Source organism: Podarcis tiliguerta, assembly GCF_965153285.1.
Source record: "Podarcis tiliguerta genome assembly, chromosome: 16".
Classification (NCBI taxonomy): domain Eukaryota; kingdom Metazoa; phylum Chordata; class Lepidosauria; order Squamata; family Lacertidae; genus Podarcis; species Podarcis tiliguerta.
This window is the reverse complement of record NC_139549.1, coordinates 31,408,764-31,424,902: the sequence shown is the minus strand read 5'-3', so window position 1 is coordinate 31,424,902 and position 16,139 is coordinate 31,408,764. Positions and strand designations below refer to the sequence as shown.

General features: G+C 45.0%; 1 protein-coding gene across 37 annotated transcripts in view; it reads left to right on the top strand.

The window, feature by feature from the left end:
* Positions 1-16,139, top strand: part of ARVCF (ARVCF delta catenin family member) — a 595,583-nt gene that overhangs the window by 316,312 nt on the left and 263,132 nt on the right. Inside the window, exon 1 of one of the 37 annotated variants that reach the window (XM_083418214.1) lies at positions 3,563-4,711. The exons of 35 other annotated variants lie outside the window; for them this stretch is intronic. The gene's annotated coding sequence lies outside the window, so the exon portion shown is untranslated. Of the gene's footprint in view, positions 1-3,562; positions 4,712-16,139 lie in introns of those variants that run through there. One more of the 37 variants, XM_083418218.1, reaches the window with a different exon arrangement.

Genomic DNA, 16,139 nt, shown 5'->3' with positions numbered 1-16,139 from the left:
CTTGGTCATAGATTGCTTTTTAAAGAGGTATTATCCATCCTATTCTTTTACACAAATAGAACTGAGAAAGCAGGTCCTTTTATCCTCTTTATATCCCTTTGGTTGCTGGTTATGTATGTCTTACTCCAGATAGCAACTAGTTAAACGTTTTCTCAAGATGATGTACAATCTGCCAGAGAAGTGAGAAACTGACATCTCAAGGCAGAAGTTTCTTTTCTTCCTCCTCCTTTTCTGCCTGGAGACAGAATCTTGAGGTCACTGTTTATTGGCCACGGTCATCAAAGTCTGCTTGGCCGGCTATAAATATGGGACGCTGAGGCAGTACAAGCTGTTCCATTAGTTAGTAGGCAATGACCTGCCACCGTCCAAATTAGGGGAATAATTCTATCTTTAGAGAGCCCAGCTAGATGAGGTGGCTACCCACCAATTACTTCACAGCCTTAGAACGTCCGATGTTGTGGTTTATTCATTTCTCTCTGACTCTTCTAAGCACTGTTCTTATTTATTATTGTGTGCTGTTAAAAGTTCTTTTTTTTATAAAGATTCTTTATTACAATTTACAAAGAACATAAACACAACAAAAAACAACATAAACAGACCATAGACACTGACTAACAGCACCTCATTTGACATTACATACGCTTTAACTTCCGATTCACCTCATGGTGCTTTTTATACCTTATTAGTTTATACGCACTTCATTTTTACTATTCTTTTCAGGTAATTATCAGGGAGGAAATTACTTTATAATTTCCTTAAACTTCAAGATTCAATCCAAATCTGACAGGAAATTTGTGTTATTACAGTACTTTTTAAGATATTCTTCGAACATTGTCCAATCTTTAAAAAAATTCTGGTTAGAATTTCCTCTTATTCTCCCAGGCATCGTTGCATATTCTATCATCTCTGCTTGCCAATCAGTTTTTGTGGGGATTACATCACCTTTCCAGTTTTTTCCTATTAAAATCCTCGCTGCTGTGGTTGCATATATGAAGAGGGTTCTGTGATTTTTTTGTGTATCAATGGACATAATGCCTAACAAAAAGGCTTCAGGTTTTTGTTTTTTAAATGAGAATTTTAAAGATATTTTAGAGTCCATTGTATATTATATCCCCAAATTCTCTTATCTTTGCACAGTCCCACCACATGTGCATAAACGTACCAACCCCTTTTTTGCATCTCTAGCAGACGTCGGAGCTTTTCTTGTACATCTTTGCCAGTTTGGCTGGGGTCAGATACCAGCTATTATAAGTTCTCTTAAGGCCATATTCAGTGTTCTCCATCCATTAGCACAAGGGGTCTTGCGCTAAAGGATGGGTGAGTTTCAGTGTTGCGCAACTGAGGAACACAGCACTACAGTTTTCTTCCACAACAGATTGCTCAATATGTTGTGGAACAAAATTACCAAAGGCTGCTTATGCATTCTCTTGCACAACAATGTCCCACTGGCACAAAACAGTTTACCGGGAGAACCATTATGCTGCTAAGTGTCTTTAACTTAGAGCCACATTGGCTACAACCCATCAATCTGTAGCGACGACAGATACACTGCTGAATCTTACCTGTTATGATAGGAGGTACATGCTACCGTGGATAAAAGCAATAATCTGTTTGTGACCCCATTTTAAGATTCAGGCTTATGAGGTAATGTCTCAATCAGGCTCAGATCTCCAATCCTTGAAAGGGGGGCCTGCGGGAGATTGTCACCACAGTATTGTACCTTTCCCCCTGTTAACCTTAGATGGCAATCCACACATATTATAAGCTGCCCAGCTCCCTGCTGGAAAGAACTAATACCCTTGGATTTCTGACACTTAGAAGTGGGAGGTTAAATATTTACCCAATTTGGTTATTTCAAGCAGGTCATTAAATGAAATCCAGGGTTGGGGAGTAGCAAGCCTTGCATCTCTGGAGACAGGATTGATAAACAAAATAACATATAGTTAAACCCTCACATTTCACCTTTGCGGTGCTTAAAAATGGAGTCAAAATTCAATTCATTTTGCCTTTAATGGGGATCCCATGTACAGTGGTACCTCGGGTTACATATGCTTCAGGTTACATACGCTTCAGGTTACAGACTCCGCTAACCCAGAAATAGTGCTTCAGGTTAAGAACTTTGCTTCAGGATGAGAACAGAAATCATGCTCCGGCAGCGCGGCGGCAGCAGGAGGCCCCATTAGCTAAAGTGGTGCTTCCGGTTAAGAACAGTTTCAGGTGAAGAACGGACCTCCGGAACGAATTAAGTACTTAACCCGAGGTACCACTGTATTACTCTTTCTGATATCACATGCAACCCAAGACACAGCCACCCTTCAGAATTCACACTTGTTTGAGTATTGCAATGCAATTCTCCAGCCAAGTAATGTGTACAAAAATTAATATACTAGGCTGAAGTGTACATATAAATGTATATGTTTGTGAAAATAACATCTGAAAATGCGTTATATTTGGGAACATTGCTTTGCCAAAAAGATGTGTCTATTAGGCAAAATTGCATACAAAAATGTGCATATTAGGGGGAAAAATCACACTAAAATGCTGAGGAAGTCTGATGAAGACTTTATTTATTTATTTATTTATTTATTTAAACATTTTTGCAAACTGAGGTGGAAACATGGAGAATTGAATGGAGGCCATTAGTGGACTACTTGTTGAATTATCATTCTTATATGAAATCCTGTACTGGATTTGAGATACGAGCCATGGAAGAATGTAGCAAATGGCTATTTGGGGCTTAGAAAATAAATGTAGATGTGATTTAATGCAGCTGCTAAGGGGGAAGAAAAAAAATCAGGGAAGGAGGGATGGGAAATCAATAAGCAAATGTGTAAAAAATGATACATATGATTGGAATATTTAATAAAAACCATTGTAAAGAAATAAATAAATGTGGAGAAACGTACTTAAGATTGGATTTTTTAAAAAAAACCAAAACAAGAAACTGAAATGGGCAGATTCACACGTCAGTAGCTGCGGCTTAAGATCCCCCCCCCCCACACACAAAGAGAGACGCATGAAGGACACTTACAAATTTTCACTTCAGTTTGTTGCAAATAAATTGGCTATCTTTACCTGCGCTCTCTGTTAAGGAGGAAAAAGCCTCCTCTCGAAGGAGGTTGTCAGTGAGAAAATAATAGAAGGTGAAGAGCCCTGAGGGGAGAGGGATCAGTTTGACAAAACTACTCAAGGGCAAGGTGCTTGTGTAAAAGGAGGATATGGCAAGCGAGTAACAGCTTGAGGAAGCTGTACATGGACCGCTTTTGGGTGGCACAAATTGCATCACAAATCTGAAGAAGAAGAAGAAGAAGAAGAAGAAGAAGAAGAAGAAGAAGAAGAAGAGGGGTTTGCAAAGCTGAGGGGGAAAAGAGCATCACCTCAGGCAGATGGGGGTCAAGAGTGAGGTGATAAAACTAAGAACTCAAACTGACTGATTCACAGAGGTGAACGACTGGGTCAAAGAGCTGAAGGCACAGACTTCTCATTTGGAGAAGGCATTGATGGCAAAAGGCAGCTCTGGGAAGAGCTTTAGTGCAGCTCAGGCGAGGGTGTCAGGTGTGTGCAGGAGCCAGGCCCTGTGACCAATAGGACTCTGCAGGACTGGGGCCTTCCTAAGTTTGTTCTGAAGAGGCAAGGCGCGGCCACACAGGTGAGACCGATTGGTAACTCACAGCACCTGGTGGCAAGAGCTGGGAAGGGATATAAGGTCAGCATTTCCCTTCCGCTCTTTGCCACAGCAACACATTTCCTGCCTTGCTGTGTTTGGCTTCTTGCTTCCTGATCCTTGAACCTCGGCTTCTTGACCCTTGGACCCTTGACTTCGTGACTCCTTGCTTCTTGATCCTCGGACCCCTGACTTCGTGACTCCTTGCTCCTTGATTCTCGGACCCCTGACTTCGTGACTCCTTGTTTCTTGATCCTCAGACCCCTGACTCCATGACTCCTTGCTTCTTGATCCTCGGACCCCTGACTTCGTGACTCCTTGCTCCTTGATCCTCAGACCCCTGACTTCGTGACTCCTTGCTTCTTGAGCCTCGGACCCCTGACTTCGTGACTCCTTGCTCCTCAGACACCTGACTCCATGATTCCTTGCTTCCTGACCCTTGGACCTTTGGCTTCTTGACTCCCAGCTAGCTGAACCTTGGACTCTTGGCTTTCTGACTCTGGACCCCCGTTCCTGCTCCCACCCCGCCATCTTGCCCCCGGTCCTGACGTTCCCTGCTGGGACTTCGATCACCCGTGCACCAGACCATGACAGAGGGATGTGAAACGTCAGGTGTCTCAACACCCCACACCCTAGCAGAAGAACCCTGCGGATCAAACCAGAGGCCCATTCTCTTCTCACAAGGGCCTCTGGGAAGCCCACAAGAAGAACCCCAGTGCAAATTTATTTCCTTGCTTGTGATTCCCAGCACCTTGCATTCAGAGAAATACTTGCTTCTGACAAGAATGAGAGAGACAGGCTGAGGTGAAGAAAGGGAAGTAAAAGACTGCCCAGCCTCTAAGAAGCTACTCTGTCACTGGGAAAAAATTGCTTGGAGCCAAGGCCCGGAAGGAACAACAACAACAACAAAATGGCGTCAGGTGAAGGCACCTGCCTGGTATCCATAGGTACTTCCACTCTGAAAAATCAATTCTTCCAAATACAGAACGGATATTATGTGGCAGTGCCAGTCCCTCAGACTGAAGTGCTGGAGTGGACCTGTGCGGGGTAAGGCAATCTTGCGAGTAAACTGTTCCCAAACTGTTAAAGGCTTTATGTACTAATAGCAACACCTTGAACACGAGTCATCATTGAGTCTCGCCGTATTGACTGACAAATTGTGGTATAATGGCATGGTTGGAAAAGTGTGTTGGATTTTTTTTAAAAAAATATACATCCAGGTTTAGTTTGTGGATCCAGAGTTTCTCACTTTGGAATCCTTGGTGCCTTACACACGACTGGATCCTCTGGTTTTAGGGACAACACTTCCTGTCAGTTGCTGGTCCAAATACAGACGCCAATCCTCTTCTAATCTTGTCCTCCACTCCCTGCTGTTAAGCTTCTGAGCTGCTCCTGTTAAACCCTGGTGTGTTTCTTCTGACAGTACAATGGCTTCCCTTTCCCACAGTGTCATAAATCTTACATTATAATCTTTATGATCTTTAATGATTGAATAATAACATTTTCTTGATGGTAACCTGCATCTCCCTTCTCTTTGATAACCAAAGCAACATGTGGTGTTTTTTTGTTTTGTTTTTAACTAACACTGCTTTAATGATAAAAAAGAATCACTTTCATCTTTAAATCACATCAATTTACTTGCATGATAGTATAGCCCACGTATGCCTAATCCTCTCTCCCACCTCCCTTTAATCTTGGCCTGATTTACAATTTATCTCAGGCCTTTCGCTGTTTTGTGTAAAAACTCAATTGCTTTCTTTTAATCTTTTAGTAGATTATCTCATATTAGCAAAGGTATATTCTGGAATGAGTAAAAAAACAACTCTTGGCATTAGATTAATTCATATTGCGTTTACTCATCCGAAAGCAGAAGGCTTTTAGTTGAGATGGGGTTTGTACGTTTTTTGGTAACCTTTGAGAACCACTTTGCCTTACACAAGGTCTTATGCAGGTGTAAGGAGCCTAAAGTCTTCCAGATGTTGCTGCACTACAGTCTCCATGATTCCTGGCCATTGGCCATGCTTGCTGGGACTGATGGGAACTGGAGTTGAGAAGCACTTGGAGGTTCCTCACACCTGGTCTTGGATCTATATCAACTTTGTATGTGTTTGTAATTTTTACTATACCAATTGTGAGCCGCTGCTCTTTATAAGGTAAAGGTAAAGGGACCCCTGACCATTAGGTCCAGTCGTGGCCGACTCTGGGGTTGCGGTGCTCATCTCGCTTTATTGGCTGAGGGAGCCGGCGTACAGCTTCCAGGTCATGTGGCCAGCAGGACTAAGCCGCTTCTGGTGAACCAGAGCAGCGCACGGAAACGCCATTTACCTTCCCGCTGGAGTGGTACCTATTTATCTACTTGCACTTTGATGCGCTTTCGAACTGCTATGTTGGCAGGAGCTGGGACTGAACGAGAGCTCACTCCGTCACGGGGATTCGAACCGCCGACCTTCTGATCGGCAAGCCCTAGACTCTGTGGATTAACCCACAGTGCCACCCGTGTCCCTGCTGCTCTTTATAGAAGATCATAAAATCATAGAATTGTAGAGTTGGAAGGGATCATGAGAGCCATTTAGTCCAACTCCCTGCAATGCAGGAATCTCACCTAAAGCATCTATTGAACCTCTACTTCAAATAGGTAGCTAAGTGGCACTTGGTGAAGTAAGCAAACCATGATTGTGACGGATAACATTTAGCCTATGCCGAAGGAGGGAGCATAAGAGACGTATTTGTTTGTCAGAATGCAAATGCGCCATGAAAATAACCCTACAGAACCTTGCATTCTAACACCAAGAAGAGTCCTCCTGGGCAAATGCTTTCACAATTTCCAGTGGCTTTTCTTTGGGTACAGAGCTGCAACACACACTGTTTACCCATTGCACCCCTTGAAGTTTGGGACTGACCTACAGCAAGATGGGGCACAGAAGGTCTTAGAATTTGGGAATGAACTGCTCAAAGAGCAGAGCAAAAGAGAATGAGGGAGAAAGTGGGTTTCTAACCCTGTGACCCCATCATAATTCTTATTTGGGGGCGTTTGGACTAGCTAGTCATCAGACAAGAGCTTACTCCTAATTCTCTTCCTATGGTAATACATAGCAGTTGTATTACCAAAGTTTGAAGGAACTTTGGGCAACAGACAGGGCCTTGTCAGTAGCTGCATCTTCTTTTGACTACTCTTTTTCGGAGAAGCCTGCCAGGCTTGCTGCCAGCCTCCACCTTCCAGAAATTGGTTTGGCCTTTTCTTTACATGTTGCTGTTAAATGTTGCCCAGGTCCCATCAGCTCCATGCATTTCTTCCTATATACATAGAAATGTAAGGCTGTCGTCGCGCAGTCCCCATGGGAGGTTTGTAGTGCTGCACACCACAATCCCGGATTTGCCCAGAATCAGAGCGCAGCCCCCATTGGAGAATTCACAGTGCCCATTCAGAATCCTGCATTTGCATGAAGCCATAGCAGGAGAAGAGAGAAAAATGAATGCCGTTTTAAAATGGCAGTTTTGCATCTGCTGGATCAGGCCAAAGGTCCATCTAGTCTGGTATCCTGTTACCACAGTGGCTGATCAGTTGCCTATGAAAACTATCATCCGGGTTCTTTAGAGGAAATCATATTCTTTAAATGTGTTTTAAACATATGCGGCAGATGTGACCATTATTTTTCAGCACTGTTTTGCAGTTGTAATAGTTGGTACATTTCTAATGACCATTTGGCCTTATTTTGGTGCCGTGCTTGCAATGATAAGCTGCCCTGCAGCCTTTTTAAAATGGATAGATTTAAAATAAATAAATAGGTTTGGGGTATATGAACTGCCTGTTCACCTTTTCTCCCGCTCACTGGTTTTCTTCTGCAAATCTCTCCCTGCCCCCAGCTGTTTTTTAACCTCTTTTTCCTTGGCCAGCCTGAAAGGCTGAGGAAGAATGGCTTTTGGGAAAGGGAGTTCATTTTACCTTGAGCAAATGGTTATTAATGAAGAAAACATTTGCTGAGGGAGCATGCAATTGTCAACACCTTGATTATTTCAGGTCCAACAGAATTTTCTGACTTCCTTAAAAACAAAAACAGAACCCAAAATGTCTGCCAATTTAGGAACAAGTATTTGCTGAGGTAAAGGGACGCAGGTGGCACTGTGGGTTAAACCACAGAGCCTAGGACTTGCAGATCAGAAGGTCGGCGGTTCGAATCCCTGCGACGGGGTGAGCTCCCGTTGCTCGGTCCCTGCTCCTGCCAACCTAGCAGTTCGAAAGCACGTCAAAGTGGTACCGCTCCGGCGGGAAGGTAAACGGTGTTTCCATGTGCTGCTCTGGTTCGCCAGAAGCGGCTTAGTCATGCTGGCCACATGACCTGGAAGCTGTACGCTGGCTCCCTCGGCCAGTAAAGCGAGATGAGCACCGCAACCCCAGAGTCGTTCACGACTGGACTTAACTGTCAGGGGTCTTTTACCTTTTTTGAGAGTGACTCATTGTATTGAGGCTTTGAGAATTGCTGCGTATTTTGCATTATAGCAGCTTGGTCATATCTTGGCTGCGAAAGTTTCCAGTGTTGGCCATTGTGTGCCTATCACAGTCATTGCCTTTGCTATTTTATGCTCCCATTGTCCACTTTATCTTTGATGTGTGATAAGGCTGGTAGCCAAATTTCCAAGAAAAGAAACTGAACCGGATCTGCTGAAAGTTTTTGGCAAATGGAGTTGGCCCTTTCCACTTAGGAAACAGCAGAGCTGGCCTGGCCATGAGACAGGGAGAGGCAACCCACTTTAAGCAGCAGATTTTGGTGTATAATTAACATGGAGCAAATAGTCTATTGTTTAGTTTATTAGGATGCCTTTACCGCGATGTGGGTGCAGTTTGGATTTTTCTCTTGCAAGAAGCAGAACGATCTTGGACAGTTGCTGGGCAGCAGGCATGGCAGAGGTATCGGCAATTGTACCCCTGTTCTCTCTTCTTTTTTGACATGATGACTGCTCTTACGACTGGCTGCTTGTCGTTCCCTGCCTCATTTCATGTTTTGACCATTTCCTGGTGAGCTATTGATCTGAAAGTATGAAGACACTAAATGCATTTGGTACACACCTCTTTGTACCTGCTCCCTATATTAAAGGTAAAGGGACCCCTGACTGACAGGTCCAGTCGCGGACGAGTCTGGGGTTGCGGCGCTCATCTCACTTTATTGGCTGAGGGAGCCGGCATACAGCTTCTGGGTCATGTGGCCAGCAGGACTAAGCCGCTTCTGGCGAACCAGAGCAGCGCACGGAAACGCCGTTTACCTTCCCACTGGAGGGGTACCTGTTTATCTACTGGAACTGTGACGTGCTTTCGAACTGCTAGGTTGGCAGGAGCAGGGACCGAGCAACGGGAGCTCATCCCGTCATGGGGATTCGGACCGCTGACCTTCTGATTGACAAGTCCTAGGCTCTGTGGTTTAACCCACAACACCACCCGCGTCCCTTGCTCCCTTTATTAGTTGCTGATAATCCCAGCTGGGGAAGAGTTTCTGTTGAATTCAGGTCTGGTTGACCACTGGCCCGGTCTGAGCTTTCCGTCTGATTCTGGAGAGTTCTTTTTATGTCCTCACATTTCCACACAAGTTAATCGCGTAGCCTGAAGATTTTGAGCTATAATAGGGGCTGCTACCTCTTGTTTGCCAACCCCATTTCTCCCTTTGCCAACCAGCCCTCCATTTACACCTCAACTTCACCCATCCGCACACAGCGTAGCCCACCTTTCCCACCTAGCAAGCATGTAAACTTCAGCATGATGCCAGCCTTACATTTTTATGTATATAGAAAGAGATAAATTGAATTTTTGTAGGCATGTAAGGTTAAGGGTAAAGGGACCCCTGACTGTTAGATCCAGTCGTGGATGACTCTGGGGTTGTGGTGCTCATCTTGCTTTACTGGCCGAGGGAGCCAGCGTACAGCTTCCAGGTCATGTGGCCAGCATGACTAAGCCGCTTCTGGCGAACCAGAGCAGCACACGGAAATGCTGTTTACCTTCCCGCCGGAGTGGTACCTATTTATCTACTTGCACTTTGACGTGCTTTTGAACTGCTAGGTTGGCAGGAGTAGGGACCGAACAATGGGAGCTCACCCTATCATGGGGATTTGAACCGCTGACCTTCTGATTGGCAAGCCCTAGGCTCAGTGGTTTAACCCACAGTGCCACCCGCGTCCCTAATGTAGGCATGTAGTTGTGCATAAAAACTTTCATATAGCCTTTTGCGGTCTGCTGAAAGGGCAATGTCCCCTTGGCCTTAACCTCCGAACATCTCTCTGGAAACAAATCAAATTAAAATCTCCTTTCAAGGTGCAACTTGGCTCTGTGTGCAGCGCCACACCCGGGCTCATTAGAGCTGATTAGTTCCTGAAAATTGCAGTGTGATAGTCTAATCAACCAACTGCAGACTTTGACACAATTCTATGTCCAACCAGGGTAGACGGAAGATATGTTTCTGCATCAATCTCCTCTTGTCCTTCCCCATTTAAAAATGTGTGTGTTATCTTCGGTCAGTGCGCATTCCTTTCAAGAACAGGCTTGCAAATAAGGTTGCTTTCCTTGGCGAGGAGAGAATGCTTTGAAGGAAATGCAAAGGGCTCCTTTGAGACTGGGAGGGTGAGGAGCTCTGGGTAAATTTCCTCCTTCTGACCCCTTCTTTCTTCTTTTGTTTTGGAATATGTTTGCACTTTCTACCTCTCGGGGGGGACCTTTGAAGCACTTACAAAGACAGGCAAAACAACCCCCCCCTTGTGTTCAGCTCAAAAGTGCCCGATACCTCATGAAGGGATTTGCTTTCTAGGGTTTCCTGTGTATAGAACATGCTTGGCAGCCCGTTCAATGTGGGGAGAGGTGCAGTATATTAGAATTATGGCCTGAGCCAGAAGGCAGTATGTGGATACTAGCAAGATGGGGCTTTGGGCAGCAGCAGGGGATTTCTGGTAACCCTGTCAGAAGGTAAAGGCAAATGTGAGGTGAGAGAATAGCCTACAAGCTGGGTATGGGGCAGGGGGATGGGAGGGAGAGGCACAACTCAGGAAAACAGGAGAAGCAGGTGGTTAGGAGGCAAACAGGCAAATTTGTCTCGAGTATTTCAAAAGACTTATTGGTTTATCAGCCTGAAATTGCTAGAGTGCTCTTGCACTCAGGGCCTGCTTGCAGGCTTCCAATAGGCATCTGGTTGACTACTGTGAGATATGTAAAGGTAAAGGGACCCCTGAACATTAGGTCCAGTCATGGCCGACTCTGGGGTTGCAGCGCTCATCTCGCTTTATTGACCGAGGGAGCTGGCGTACAGCTTCCGAGTCACGTGGCCAGCATGACTAAGCCGCTTCTGGCAGTGAGATTGATAAAGGTAAAAGGTAAAGGACCTCTGGACAATCATCCAGTCCAGTCAAAGGTGATTATGGGGTTGCGGCGCTCATCTCGCTTTCAGGCCAAGGGAGCCGGTGTTTGTCCACAGACAGCTTTCTGGATCATGTGGCCAGCATGACTAAACCGCTTCTGTCACGACGGAACATCATAATGGAAAGCAGAGTGCACGGAAACACTGTTTATCTTCCCACCGCAGCAGTACCTATTTATCTACCTGCACTGGCGTGCTTTTGAACTGCTAGGTTGGCAGGAGCTGGGACAGAGCAATGGGAGCTCACTCTGTCGTGGGGATTCGAACCACACCAACCTTCTGATCGGCAAGCCCAAGAGGCTCAGAGTTTTAGACCACAGTGCCGCCCGCGTCCCCTGTACTGTGAGAACAGGATGCTAGACTAGATGGGCCACTAACCTGATCCAGCAAGACTCTTCTTATGTACATATCTAGGTGGATGTTGAGGCTAACAAGATAAGATGCTGAATGAAATTAAACCAGAGTTCCCTCTTTTTTCAAAAATGTTTTCTGTGCCCCTTGTCAAAGCAGTCAGGGCATGGAAAGGCATTTATGGAACGTGTCATCTTCCTGTCTTTCCATCAAAGCCTGGGAGCAGTGGGTGGTGGAGGTTTTGTTAGGGCTGCTTGCTAATCTTGTTGATACTATTCTTGTCACTGGTGCAGATGAGCTTCTGAGGCTGAGGGAAAATATTTGAAAAATTCCTTCCCTTTCCCCATAGAGAACCACAGAAATTGACCCTTCCTGGGAGGTCTGCAGAAAGGACGGTGCACTTTTTGCCTCTCTTCTTTAGAGCTGTTTGTAGTAAAAGAGCCCCCCCCCCTTACTCATATATAACTCATACATTACTCACAGAGCTGTTCTTCCCGGGGAGACTGGAAAAGGAACAAGAACAATGCAATGGATGTGGGAGATTTCACATTCTGTTTGCATGACAGATAGCTTTTGCTTTGTGTGTGAATACAGCAGGATGAGGGTAGGAAGTTACCTGCTGATAGGGATGGATTCAGTATGCATTTGAAGCCAAATCTTTCAAATAATGCACTTTCCAAAACAATACATGAACCAAAACATAGCTATTCCATTGAAATTTGCGATGCACTTCTACAACCAACCAGTGTTTCCCAAAATGCATAGATTAGGGAAATGTGTGCATAAGAAGGAAGCTGTATGAACTAAATCTAGTCCCTCACCATCCCTAATTGAGATATGGACGCTTCCTCCTTGCTAAGACGCCATCTGCACTAAACATTAAATCAGTATCATACCACCCCTCTTCCCAGGGAATTCTGGGAATTGTAGCTCTGTGGCGCTGTGGTCTGAACCACTGAGCCTAGGGCTTGCCGATCAGAAGGTCGGTGGTTTGAATCCCCGCGACGGAGTGAGCTCCAGTTGTTTGGTCCCTGCTCTTGCCAACCTAGCAGTTCGAAAGCACGTCAAAGTGCAAGTAGATAAATAGGTACCGCTCCGGCGGGAAGGTAAATGGCGTTTCCGTGCGCTGCTCTGGTTCGCCAGAAGCAGCTTAGTCATGCTGGCCACATGACCCGGAATCTGTCTGCGGACAAACAGCAGCTCCCTCGGCTAGTAAAGCGAGATGAGTGCCGCAACCCCAGAGTCGTGCGCAACTGGACTTAACTGTCCAAGTCCCTTTACCTTTAAACAACTCTCAGAGCCCTTAACAAGCCACGGTTCCCAAGATACCTTGGGGAAAACTATGATAATTTAACGTGGCAGGATACTGTTTTAAATGTATAATGCAGGTGGAGCCTAAGATGCATATTATATTCCATAATACCCAATGAGCATAGAGTTGCAGGGAATTATGGGAAAAGAGCAAGGAACTCTGCTTTTCCTGTTGTGGCTTCAGGTGCTTCACCAGATGTGCCCTGTGGCACTGAGAAACAGCTGGGAGTATTCCAGCCTTCTGTTCGGCTTGACGTTCTCACAATTAAAATCTGGTGCTTCAAATTTTTTGAAATTTTCCCATGCTCAGCTGGCGAGTCCAAGTCCATCCGGTGGCACATTTGGCTGTGAATAGACTTGAACATGAGGCAGTGCCCACATCCAGCGTGCCATCTATTGATCCTCACTGGCCAGATGCTTGTGTTGTGGTATAATTGGCACGATTTCAGAGCCCGTACAAAGACTTATTTTTCCCGGTGTCCTAATGTGTCTCTTGCAGGAGAAAAGTCTACTGTTTAATGCACAGTTCTTTCCTTGAAGAGACTAAATTAAACAAGGCCAGTTTTCAAAGGGGGGGAAAGTGTATCAAGATTTATTGAGAGATGAAACAAGGATGCGTGAAGTAGCTGAGATCTGAAGTAGCTGAAATTGGAGGAGGGGCAGCCGTTGCTTAGTATGAAATTGCAATTCACACGTTTTTACCTTTGCCAGGTTTGTTTGCTTTTTTACAGATTATTTGGATACGCTTCTGTGAAGTGAGAACAAAGATATGGTTGAATTTTTACAACACTTTTTTTTTTACAATATTTATACCTTGCCTGATAACAAAGGTTCTTTGGGCAGCTAACAGCAAATAATCAAAATGTCATATTGCTAGATGAAAGTCAGCTCTGCAGAGACGAAAGGAAACTATATGTCCCCAGAGCTCAGTAACAAAGAAGCCTCGCTTGAGGTTTCTGAACTGTGGCTGGGGGCCAAACCTCACTTTGCAATCTGTGATGGGATCTTCCAATGTATTTCCCTTTGCTTTAAAGCAACTGTAGAGTAGGAGGAGGGAGGCAGATAGGACTGTGGCAGCCATGTTAGAGGAAGATTCCCTGCCCATCAAAACATCATTTCCCTGACACAATGTTCCTGATTAAAATAACCTTCTTCACCTGAGCTGTTGGAGAGAGAGGCTAGAAAGAAAGATTCTTACTCCCTCATAGCAGAGTTATCACAGTGGTGATTGCTCCAAGCACATTAAACCTTGGTTAGATTTACATCTGCCTTCATCCACCTTTAAACAAACGTTCTCCACAAAAATACTTAGGATAGAATAAATCACAGACACTTATCTTTGCAAATAAGTGGAGATTTTACTCGGTTACAGCAAACAAGTTTCCATCCATTGGCAATAAAATAAAGAAAAAGGTTCCAAACAACTTAATTAAGAAAATAATGTAGTTTCCTTAGAAAAGAATCATGCAATCTTTGCATTAGGAAAGAAGCAGGCTGTAAAAATCCCCTTTTGGAGAGATTAATTAACTTGCAGCCAGCTTCTTCAAGGAAGCAGAGAGGAAAGGAAGAAGCAAAGACTGCTGGGAGCCTGATGAGCTCCTTCCACTGGTTACTTGAGCTCAGGGCTCAGGTTAACCCTTTCATGCATGCAAATGTGAGTCAGTAACTGTATATTACAGCAATCCCTTCTTGGGGTGAGTGGAAGGGGACTGGTATCAGTAATGGGGGTAGATGAGGTATAATTTTATTCTTAGGATCACATCCACTGTGTACATTTGAAGAAATCTTGTACCATTTTAGCTGTCATGGCCTCCTCCAAAGAAACCTGGGAATTGTCTTTTGTTAAGTGTGCTGGGAATGGGAGCTCTGTACAGGGCACGGGGTGTCTCCTAGCAACTTAAGATTCCTGTTATAGGAAAATTTTAATTGTATGGTGTAGATGTGACCAAAATATGTGTATTGAGTGGCTTGCTGAAATGAATGTGCACTTTTATTGTTTATTATAACTCCATTGTGCATTATTACATATGCTTTCTTGCAAGATTTTTGAGATATCATAAGCTCCCTTGGGAAAATAATTGCATTTTGTGTTGTACCTTGAAAGGCAGCCAATACATTTAGTAAATAAAGAAAAGCATTGACATTGTACCCTTCATTTCCCCTGCTGCTTTAGCGTATTTGTGGAATTTGTTTGTTTAATTTTACAATTTATATACTGCTTAATTACAGTCACCTCTAAACAGTATATAAAAGGGATGCGGGTGGCGCTGTGGGTAAAACCTTAGTGCCTAGGACCTGCTGATCGTAAGGTCGGCGGTTCGAATCCCGCGGCGGGGTAAGCTCCCGTCGTTCGGTCCCAGCTCCTGCCCACCTAGCAGTTCAAAAGCACATCAAAGTGCAAGTAGATAAATAGGTACCGCTTGATAGCGGGAAGGTAAACGGCGTTTCCGTGTGCGGCGCTGGTGCCGGCTCGCTAGCTGCTGCTTCGTCACGCTGGCCACGTGACCCAGAAGTGTCTTCGGACAGCGCCGGCTCCCGGCCTCTTAAGTGAGATGAGCGCACAACCCTAGAGTCTGTCAAGACTGGCCCGTTCGGGCAGGGGTACCTTTACCTTTTAAACAGTATATAATAAGGTTAATAAATACAATACAATTGGTTGAAAGCTTTGAGATCCGAAATGCTGCAATAAAAAGATATTCATTGGGCATCCAAAGTTCAACAGGGAGGGTTGCCTAGTCTCAGCTAGAAGGAAGCGCCATTAAATTGGACCCACAATTCTGAGCAGCTGATAGAGATGAGCCATGCAGCTGAGAAAAAGCACCATATCCACTCCAGCACATTTCAGCAATCAAATCAGTAGCCTTCAACGACTTCTTTGGCGTAAAGGAAAACATTGGGTATGGTTGCCAGGTCAGGAGCATCCCAGACCCTGAGAGTTCAGGGCCCAAATCTGACAAAACTGGGGCAGCCCCTGGTGGTATCATGGGGGGGTGGGGGCTGGAGACGGAAGTTAATTGGGAGACAGGAGCAGAGAAGGACAGATCTCCCGTCCTCTCTGAGTGTCTATGTTCCTGCTGGGCTGAAACTTGCATGCACAATCATATATATTACAGTGCTATGCTTCTAGAAAAAGATGCCAGAACTCTTCATAAACATCTCCCTCGTTCTCTTAGAATGGCAATGGTGCCCACCTGAGAGGTGCCAGAACAGAGTTTCAGCACGGTCTGGTTGGAATAAAGTGTGTGTGTGTGTGTGTGTGTGTGTGTGTTGCTCTTGCCCACCTGGCAAGATTAACCCCTCCACCTCCCACCTGGAGGGGGGTCCAGGCAGACCTGGAGACTTCATGTCAGATGTGGAGATCTGGGAACCCCAACTTGGGCAGCATCTATCATGCACATCCCAAACTGACCCTCAGCTTGTGG